Source organism: Mercenaria mercenaria, chromosome 10 (assembly GCF_021730395.1).
Source record: "Mercenaria mercenaria strain notata chromosome 10, MADL_Memer_1, whole genome shotgun sequence".
Lineage (NCBI taxonomy): Eukaryota > Metazoa > Mollusca > Bivalvia > Venerida > Veneridae > Mercenaria > Mercenaria mercenaria.
Window position 1 is genome coordinate 12,027,532 of NC_069370.1, and position 10,564 is coordinate 12,038,095.

General features: G+C 29.6%; 1 long non-coding RNA gene across 1 annotated transcript; it reads right to left on the minus strand.

Moving 5' to 3' along the window:
- Positions 1-1,632: 1,632 nt before the first annotated feature.
- LOC123559823 (uncharacterized) lies at positions 1,633-10,284 on the minus strand. The gene is made up of 4 exons (XR_006688026.2): positions 9,787-10,284; positions 5,799-6,032; positions 3,798-3,886; positions 1,633-2,844 (listed from the first exon to the last, which is right to left on the minus strand). It is a non-coding gene; the product is annotated as an uncharacterized LOC123559823 (long non-coding RNA).
- Between the last annotated feature and the right edge of the window lie 280 nt (positions 10,285-10,564).

Genomic DNA, 10,564 nt, shown 5'->3' on the forward strand with positions numbered 1-10,564 from the left:
ACCATACTTAACAATTTACTTATTAGCGGGAATTAAATTTCTTGATTTTATGCATTTTACAAAACTTTATTTCGCAAAGTCTGAAATTATTTCAATATCATAATTCAAAAAACAAATCAGTTTTTTTTAACGGTGGTCATTTCAAAACTTGTTTACTTTTGATATCATAATAATTTAGTCCATTCTACATATATTTACTTCTGAGTCTAATTCGCATGGTCAGAAACTATTTCAATATCAAAATCAAATTTTAAACTGTAAACATAACAAGCTAATTATAGAAATTCTATCCAAGTAAGAAAATACTGCCTTGGAGTTTTGTGAAATCATCTCGCGGCACTCGAAATTACCGGTTGTTGTCTATTAAAGACTCGCGGAGTGGCCATAAAAAAACAGTATATATATTAAAGTGTTACCTGTATAATTTTGTCTCGGACTTCCCTTAAGTAATTTCTCGGAGTCAGTACTCAGAGACAGAATAAAGCATTACTCGGAGGCATTCCTCGCTATGCAAGGAGAAACGGACAATGTGTTTTCCGCGTGAGCTGATCTGTTCCTTTACACACAATTTAGATATAAGTCACGTTGTCATATCAAGTTGTATAAATAGTCCTCAACTGAAATATTCAGACCGGATTTCTTAAGTGTTGATCGTAGTAGTTTATTTTTAAGAACAATGGCTGCATGCACCTGAAATTTGTATTTGGAGTCATGTCTTTTCCATTGAAAGAAGGACATTCAAAATATAAATTGGTTTGATTCTTCTGGCAATTGCATTTTGTAAAATTGAAGGTAACGTTACGTGATTTATATCAACTATCTGAATCCTAGTAGGTCTTTTCGTATATAATTAAATATAATAATGTCTTGGCTATGCATTTACATAAAAAAACATATAAAAACATATAATTGATCATATCTTTATAGTTTATAATCACACTCTCTTGCAAAATCTCTAAATTTTCTTCTTTTTTTTTTTTCTTTTTTTTTTCTTTTTGTTCAGCAGAGGCCAAGTTCACATGTTATATGCTTTGCTGACTAAGAAGGCAACACAAAAAATATCTTTCCACGGGGGACCCGATTTCTTGTTGCCAATGAAATAACAAAAATGGATTATTTCAAGCTTGTGGGCACTGCAACAGGTTCATTATTTAATTTATATAAAACTTTGTCACGTCTAAGATTGGAGAAAAACTGTTATATGTATGTGATATTGAGAAAATAACAAATTTTAAGTTTGTTTGCAACGTAGCACAGTCAGTTATCAATCGACTTAAATCAAAATTCACTTGGTCGGCATAAGATTTTGGCTCCTTCGGAAAAGTGAGACCGGTCTGAAATGGACTTTAAATCGTTTAAATTAGAGAAAAAACCTTGAAAATTATTCTGCAACAAAGATATTTTTATAAATTCAATCGTTTCTCCAAAAATACTGACATTTTTAAATATAATTTATATAACTACAAAGAAATATCAACTATGCCTTTGAATAAAAAACAAATATTTAGTTGATCATTTAATTTTAGTTGTTTAGTTGTTTATTATGTTTTAATGTGCTAAACTTACTTCTCTGAGTACTCATACAAAGAGTTTCCAACAGTCCTTAAATTTCTTTCTTGCAAAAGCTTGGCTTGGACACTTAAATACTAATCCAAATCCAAAACGTACAGAGAAATCGGCAACCAACCCATACAATCAGATAAAAGCAGAAACATTTAATAACGACAAAAACCAAAATTTTGATATATGAAAAACTATTTCTGATTATGGAATATTACTTATCTATTTGTCTGTTATTCTTACAGCAAAAATTAAACCGCTTCAATGTTCTATCTATTTATACTTATAACAGTGAAAACAAAGTTAAATGATAGAATCATTTGTACTCCCTTGTACTTAAGAAAAACATACCTTAAAATCTTGGCAGATGATTCGGTCGAACAAACATGTATTTTAAACCGTTAATATATGATTGTTCCTAACGCTATAAATACTTTTGCCTGTTTGATCGAAAAGTCTGTTAAATAGACAAACAATAGTATATTTTAGTATATTTTATTTAATGATTAGAACTAACGGTCATTAATAATTATATTCTTTGATTTTATCAATGTTTATTCCTAAAGTTTCGAGAATTAAACCAGCTTTTAATATATATATCAATGATTAGAATAACACTTACCGATAATTATATTTCTTCTTTTGAACTTGTGAATATTCCAAATTGTATTGCAAATTACATCCGATAAGATTATCACCAATAATTAAATTTTTTTTGCAATGTATGTTTATATTCAAAATTAAATTGAAAATTCAATCCGATTTGAATTTAGATGATACCCCAACAAAACCTAATCACCAATAATTATAATCCTCCGCTTTTTTCTTTGAATATATTCCAAATTGTGTTGAAAATGAAATCCGACTTGAATATCACAAATAGTTAAATTCCTTCACTTTGTCTATGTATATTTCAAACTGCGTTGAAAAATTAAATCTAATTTTATTACACAAAAATTATTAAAAAAAACTTTCTCACAAATAATATATATTTCTTTTCTTTATTTATGTATATTCCAAACAGTATTGAGCATTTAACCCTGTTTGAGTATATAGCATGATCATGTAATATTTCATATCAAAACCACAGCCACTTCCTCGCGATATTTTCAATTCTGATTAATACCAAATAATTGCCAGGGGAAACATATTGTTGTAAATTTTTTATAGCCATTGAGAAAGATGTCGTGCATACTGATTGTTCTCCACCTTCGAAAAAAATGAAACACTTCAATAGCTTTAAAGCTTTCCAAGTTTCCATTCTAGTACATATTTTTACAATACCTGAAAAGAAACACAGAAATGTATATATCAAACATTTATTTAATATTTACCTTTAATTTATATCTACTTATGTTTTTCAACTGGGTTTTAAGTACAAACCAAACCTTTTAGCGATAATATTTAATCTACTGTTAAACAAGAATTGCTAAAACAAAATATTATTTAAATGCAATTAGACTTAGAATATGTGTCATTTTATTAAATAATCACACTCTCTTATATAATCTCTACATTTTCTGGCAATCACAGCAAATTTTAAAATATTAAGATGTCGATGTTCATCTTGAGAAAAAGAAGACTCGCAAACACTCTTCCTAATGAGCTTTCCCAGATTACGTATCATAATCTAACTGTCATACTGGCACACTGGTGAGTACAGAGGCTGAAAAAATGTTCCCCCGGTGTTTTGATGGACAATTATGATTAAAAGTATTAAATAATGAGTCCCTGTCGCAACACAGTACAAAAAGGCCCATCCACAATGAAAAAGGTTCGCCCTTAAATTTTTCCAAAAATTGAAGCAAGCGGAAGATGATTTTCAAAAAAAAAAATATTTTTTTATTCTGAAAAAAAGCTGAAAATCCGTTGACGAAATAATTAATTTGGTGTGGCCTAACTTTTATATAAGCTGAACACGTGCGACTTTTATTCTTTGATTTCTCTCTTGTTCCTTCTACATTGTATATAGTTCTTTTATAATTTTGTCCGGCGGCATGTAAATGTTATAAAAGGAGGTATCGATTATTTAAATAATGTTGTGCGAACATCTGTTTTCAAAGCATTTAGTTTGGAATGTTATACAGACACATGAAGAAAAATTATTGATTAAGATAAATTTAAAATCAGGATACGCCCTTTCCTCCCTGGTTCAACCATTACAAGTCTTAACAAGGAACTCGTCTTCTTATTATAATATAAACTATTAAAACCTTAAAAAAAAAACAATATTTTACCTTAACTTACAGACACTGCCTTCATCTTTCGTTCCGCCATGTTGAAACAACTCGTGTTATCTTTGGGTATACTTCCATTGTCATACAATCTAAATGGATGGAAACAAGGTTTTTTTCAAGATTTATTTATTAAGCCATAAACAATATACAATGGCTACCGCCACAGACTAAAAACCGTTCTTATCTTCAATATTGATAAATGGAAAATATATTAGCAATCAGCAATTATATTCTCATGTATAGCTCAGGCGTTGTTTGTATCTTACGTTTTATGACATGGAAACTAACTTCTGTTGAGATGGACTGTATTTTATCATTGATACAATTTTTTTGTCAATGGATCAGATTTTGATATTCTAATAATTATGCAAAATTGAAATTATATCAGAAACCCTAATATACCATTTTCATGTCTTTGTATGTAAATACTTGTGTCAACACGTGTTAGTGACTTATAACGCTGTAAATTAAATTGTGACTTAATGAAGTTTGTATATATATCCTAACTGAAAAGCAAAATACGGACTAAATACAGGGGAAAAAATGTGGAGAAAGATGCTCGAGTCTTTACATTTTAATATTGTCTATAAACATTTTAAAATCAGAAAAATAAAGAAATAAATAACCGGTTTCACCCGTTTGACGCGGGATCTTCAAATATTTATATATATATCCCGAAAACACTTCCAACATAAAATTGACATATCTTTTTATTCTAAAGATCTAGTTTTAAAGTATATCTTTGTCAATTATCAAAACAATCTGCATCTTAAATTAACAAAAGTTTTGCTTATAGGAATTTAACATTTTCTGTGTATATATCTCGTCTGGCAAACACAGCAAAATGAAACGAAATAAGAATATGGAATCATTCCGAATTTTGGTACGATTCGTGTAATGGTCTACACGTTGTTTTACACAGTAAATGTAATGATAAAAAATGTAATATTCCTGAGTTTTTATTCAGTTTTGACTTAAAAGGATTTTGCAAGTAAATGTGCTAGTTGCATTATTTTTTCATTGTCAAAACGATTGTCGCTACAAAAATATGTGTGAATATCATTTGATCTTGCAGTCAGTGCCCAGTTTTCTTTATTTTTTAAGAATAAATCACAATATATTTGACATAATATTTCATTCTTTTAATTAAGAGCTCATATTTAAATCACACTGAATACAAAAAGAGCGTAGTTTCAAATAAAAGAAAATGAAATGATAGCAAACAAACAACAAACAGGAGAACATTAATAGGGAAAATATGGACTCCGCCGCTTTACGAATTAACACTATCCGGACTTGGAATTTAAATTCAGACACATATTGCATTTTTAAAAGGAATTATTCATATCGTAAGAAACGAAATAACCGGTTACATAATAAAACTATCCGTATGAATTAATCAAATAAAAAAAATGAGACATACATACCATAATATTAAGGTAGTGGTTGTACAATAAGCCATATATTTCTATAATTTTATATATCAGAGTTCAACAGCGTGAATGTAGATTATAATTTATTTTATTACATAAAAGTGTTTAAAATATACGGTGAATCCGTAATTCAATATTGCCGTTGTTCACTGGTTTTATTAGTTATTTTATGACAAATTTTTACCAATGAACAATAAACAACTTTATAATTTCATTATTGTTATTATGCATATTTTATACCAAATGACAAGAATGAAACATTTTTGTAATGGAACATATGATTCAAATAAACGAACAAAATATATATGTGGAAAAATTTGATCACAGACATCTCTTTCGGTTAACAGATTTTCTGGGAACTTTCGGCACCACCTTCGGCAACATGGCAAGATTGACATATTGGTGATTTTTAATTTTGTTCGCAAGGAATCAGGTACATGCAGGTATAAATGATCCCCACCACACCTCACCATTTCTGGATTTGTCTGCCTGACTAAATTATCAGTGCTTATATCATTTATTTGTGAATTATTTAATATGTTATCAAAATCAATGAAATTGTTCTTACGTGAACCGCTAGATGACGGCCTCCCATCTTACAACTGCACTGCAACCCTTCCGTTCCTTGCTCATCTACTGTCTCGTGGCTTATATTCGGTGGTGACGTTCTCCGATCCGTCCTACTTAAACGTTTCCTGTTGCCATCCCGTCCCTGATCCTCACATATAATATTTTTCCTCTTTCTTAATCCTTTTCCTCGTCCAGGCATCCTTGCTCTATTATATGTACGATGGAAAACGACCTGAAACGTTTATGTGAATTATGATATGTTACTCGTCCGAGAGCCGGAAACGAAAAGACAAAGGAAAATGTTAACTGTGCTTTCTACGAATTTACATTTTGCCAACAAAATGTTTCGCCGTTAAAGATTTCGTACGCATTGCATTTGCATCTCTTTGAACTGGTTAAAATGTACGCAAATATTCAAAACAATAATAAGGCATTATTTCTACAGCAATAAGCACATTTATTTTTACCGAGTTGATAAATGATAAATATTGATAGATATTAGTCTATATTTCTTGAATAATAAAGTGAAGAGAAAAGATAACCTGATTACGAGTGTTGCTTCGTCTTTTAGACATTTTGCTTACTAATTCCATTTGTCATTGGAAATAGTAATTCATCAAAATAGTAACCTAAGTTCTAGACAGCACAAAATGTTTAACTGAAAATATAAAATAACGTCTATCATTTGGAAGTGTAAGTCATGATGTTTTAATTTAATACCATGATCGAAATGCTATGCTCTTTTTTGTAAACATTATTTCATGTATAATACAGAAACTGTATTGTAAACCTTTATTGAAATTTTGCACAGCTAAAATCACGGGTATAAAACGTTCCCTGCGGCAAAAATGTGCCCCGCTTAAATGAAGGCATTGCGCTTCCGACAGCGCAGGCACTGAACAGGACGTTTACAGGTGAGTTAAATTGAATGTTTTTGGTTATTTTCTTTTTACAGTGAAAACTTTTGAGAAATCGGGGAATGCAGCGATATGTAGTGTCGTACGTGTAATTTCGGCCAAATAACGTGTATGTAAGTACAAATATATCACTTACAATGTTTTTCGTTCAGTTTAAAAACAAACCTCTCAATCTGATCTTTATAACATTGATAGCTCTTATAAAAAGTTTGCAGTATCGTTTTTCTCCCTGTTTCTGGAATGGGGCAAGTTCCCATCCATTTGGGAAATTTGGTCATATATCGCCGAGTTCTATTATGAACAGTGTATAGATAAGAAAGTAAAGTTTAAATCAAGCACAGGTTCTTTGCAAAAGTATCATTTTCTTTTTTATTAATTTATAGGATTTTAGTTTTAAAATGTTATTTTTTCCTTAAATTGACAGATTTTGCCACTTCACTTTTTCATAGGAATTCATTTACGTAAAACTTCCGCAAAGTGATGATATCATAATTTACGGAAATTAAACATGTACTTTTTTCAAAAGGTATACCCTGGCCTAGATTAGATAAAACAAACATCTTGATAAGAACGAAATAAAACCAGTTTCTGTTGTGATATGTTAACTACTACAAAAATGTATTTTGGTTTGTATGTGATTCGAAATGATTTAGGTATTGTTTAAATATTTAATGAAACTTTTGCATTCAAAATGTAGGCAAGAAACATATGATAGTATCCTTCGATCGATACTTCCATTTTGAAATATTTAATAACCGCACATGCTTTTGAAAAACAAACGCTTTCTTTTAGTTTTGAAGACTTCACTGCTTACCTGATGCATATATTTATCTTACAAAAATCACTGAAAATTAAAGGAATAAATTACGTAAACATAAAAACATACAATATGAGACGGCTGGAACCATTATCTTCATCAAGATAATTCCGTTGTACAACACCGGCATTTAAATTATGCACAAATGAATAGCGACAGTCGTTTTTTGCTTTGTAAATTATAAAACCAGAAGTACAGGGAATCATGTAGGCGTAAGGAACCGTCAAAAGGAGGTAACTAGCTTCTAAAGACAATTCAACGTGCTCAAGTCATTTCCATTAGAATTTTATGCTAATATTAATTTTACCTGATTTTCTAAAATGTTACGGAACACGAAATTCTGCAATAAAATATTTTGTATTTATTTACCAGACTACTGGACATATTTTCATATGTTCTAACACATATCTATGAATAAACACCACCAGATGTTACTGCTTGTTTACTCTAAGTCAATGAACAAATTTTAGTATTGTAGATAATTTATGATTACATTAAATGAGAAAAAGCAGCGAAATTAACACTGAATTATAGTCACTAAATTTCAAACATTGAAAATGTGTAGACAACAAGACCATCAAAACTGAAAAACCAAATAATTTATTAAATCACATTTTGTAATGTCTACGTTTACTTTGTTTATGGAGTACGCTAAATTTAAGAATGAATATTATATGTTGATCTTGATTTACAGACGTGTACTAAAATGGCAAACAAAGTGTGATATCAAGTGATAAATTATATTTAATTTAAGGGAGTTGAAAATTGAAACTCTTTTCTTAAATGCAATATTGTAGAGGAATAAAATATGAACAATGATTTTACATTTACTGAATGCACGGCATATTTGTTATAATTTGTATATCGAAAAAAAAAACGTTCCGTAAAATTTCACTGGTAAAAAAAAGATCATCACAAAATATTAATATTGTTCAAACAATTTAAGCCAGTCTTAAACCAGTTATATTTCTCATCATCGATAAGTATATAATATTACATACTTTGTGCTTAATGATTTAGCGTGTCCATGAATAAGTTGTTATACACACGATACAAAACTATACAAAATATACTGCTGATAAATGCTTTTATATGTTGTGTTTCCTTTAGTGTAAATATGCAAATATTAGTAGCTATTAGATGAAGTGAAAATTTTCGAGAGCTATATGATCAGTCAGTATTTTCTTAAAATAAAAAAAAAAATGTTTTTTCTAAAATGCCCGTAGGTACTGTTGAGTATCTTTAATGTCAAATGCAATACATGAAAATACTGACATAATTTCGATTGTTATCTTTTTTACGATTTAGCGATATCATTATAAAAATTAGTTGTACTCTTTTGTACTTCGAAACAAATGGCTTTAAAGTCTTGGCAGATTTCTTTGTTAGATTTCTTATTTTTCCTTCTCTTTGTGTTTAATAAATGTTATCATATCTTTTTTCTAACACAGGACCGAACAGGCTCTTTCAGTGAGTTTACAACATCTAATATTATATCCAGCATACCAAAGAATTTGGTTTTAATATATCTGATAAAAAAAATGACAGGACAGTACTTAATCAACTTACATGATCAAATTAATGACCATAATATTCAATAAAATTTGCAAAGTACCTACTATATTACAAACTGAAAGTGTTCATTCAGAAAAAATTAAAGTGCAGGAAATTAAAAACTAATGTTGTGAATACACACATAGATAAAAGTATAGCCAAACAAACATGCATTTTAAGCCATTAATATGCAAAAATGTATTTTATCTTATTTTACTTTCAATAAAGACCAGTCCTATAAATAATCTTCTTGGTCTTACAAGTGTTTTTATTCCGCGATGTTTTTTCCTACTGGATCTTAAGGTCGTCTATTTACTAGATGAATAATGGTATATGTGTGGTAAACTTTATATAATGGTTATAACTAAGTTTTGTTTTGTTGGGTTAAACATCGCATCGACACAATTAAAGGCCATATCGCGTCTTTACAGCTTTGATGTTGGAGGAAGACCCTAGGTGCCCCTCCGTGCATTATTTCAGAATTTATCGCCCCGAGTGTGGCTCGATCCAACATCGATCAGGGGCAAGTGATTTAAAGTCAGCGACCTTAATCACTCGGTTACAGAGGCCCCGATTAGATCTAACGGTCATTAATAATTATATTCCTTTATTTTATCAATGTCTATTCCTAAGGTTTTGAGAATTATACCAGATTTGAATATACGTATATATTATTAATAAAGATAAATCTTTCTCACCGATAATTATATTCCTTTACTCCAGTTATGTACAATCCAACTTTTACCAAACATTGACATCTTCAATAATAATATACCTTCACTATATGTGTGAATATTCCGAATTGTGTTGAAAATTAAATCCGATTAGAATATCATCAATTATTATAAATTCAATCCGATTTGAATTGTGATGATCACGATAAAAAGTAAACATCATAATTATATTCTTTCACTTTGTTATTGTATATTCCAAATTGTGTTGAAAATTAAATCCGGCCTGAATATCATAAATAGTTACATTGTATTGAAAATTAGATCCAATTTGAATACATAAAAAAAATCATAAAACCTACTCGCACATAACCATATCCCTTCCCTAGATCTTTGTATATTTCAAACACCGTTGAAAAAATAAGAATCCAGTCTGAATGCATATTAATTATTAAAATAAAACCTTCTCACAAATAATTATACTCCTCTATGTGTATATTCTAATTGTGTCAAAAATTTGAGTATATAGTCTAAGCATATATAATATTTCATACCCAAACCACAACCACTTCCTCGCGATATTTTCAATTCTGATCAATAGCAAATAATTGCCAGGTGAAACAGATTGTAGTAAACTTTTCTAATAGCCACTAAAGAAAGATGTCTTGCATATTGATTGTTGTTCTCCGCCTTTCAAAAAAAAAGAAACACTTCAATAGCTTTAAAGCTTTCCAATGTTCAGTTCTAGTACAAATTATTTCAATACCTGAAAAAAAAAAAAGAAATACATATATCAAACGGATAT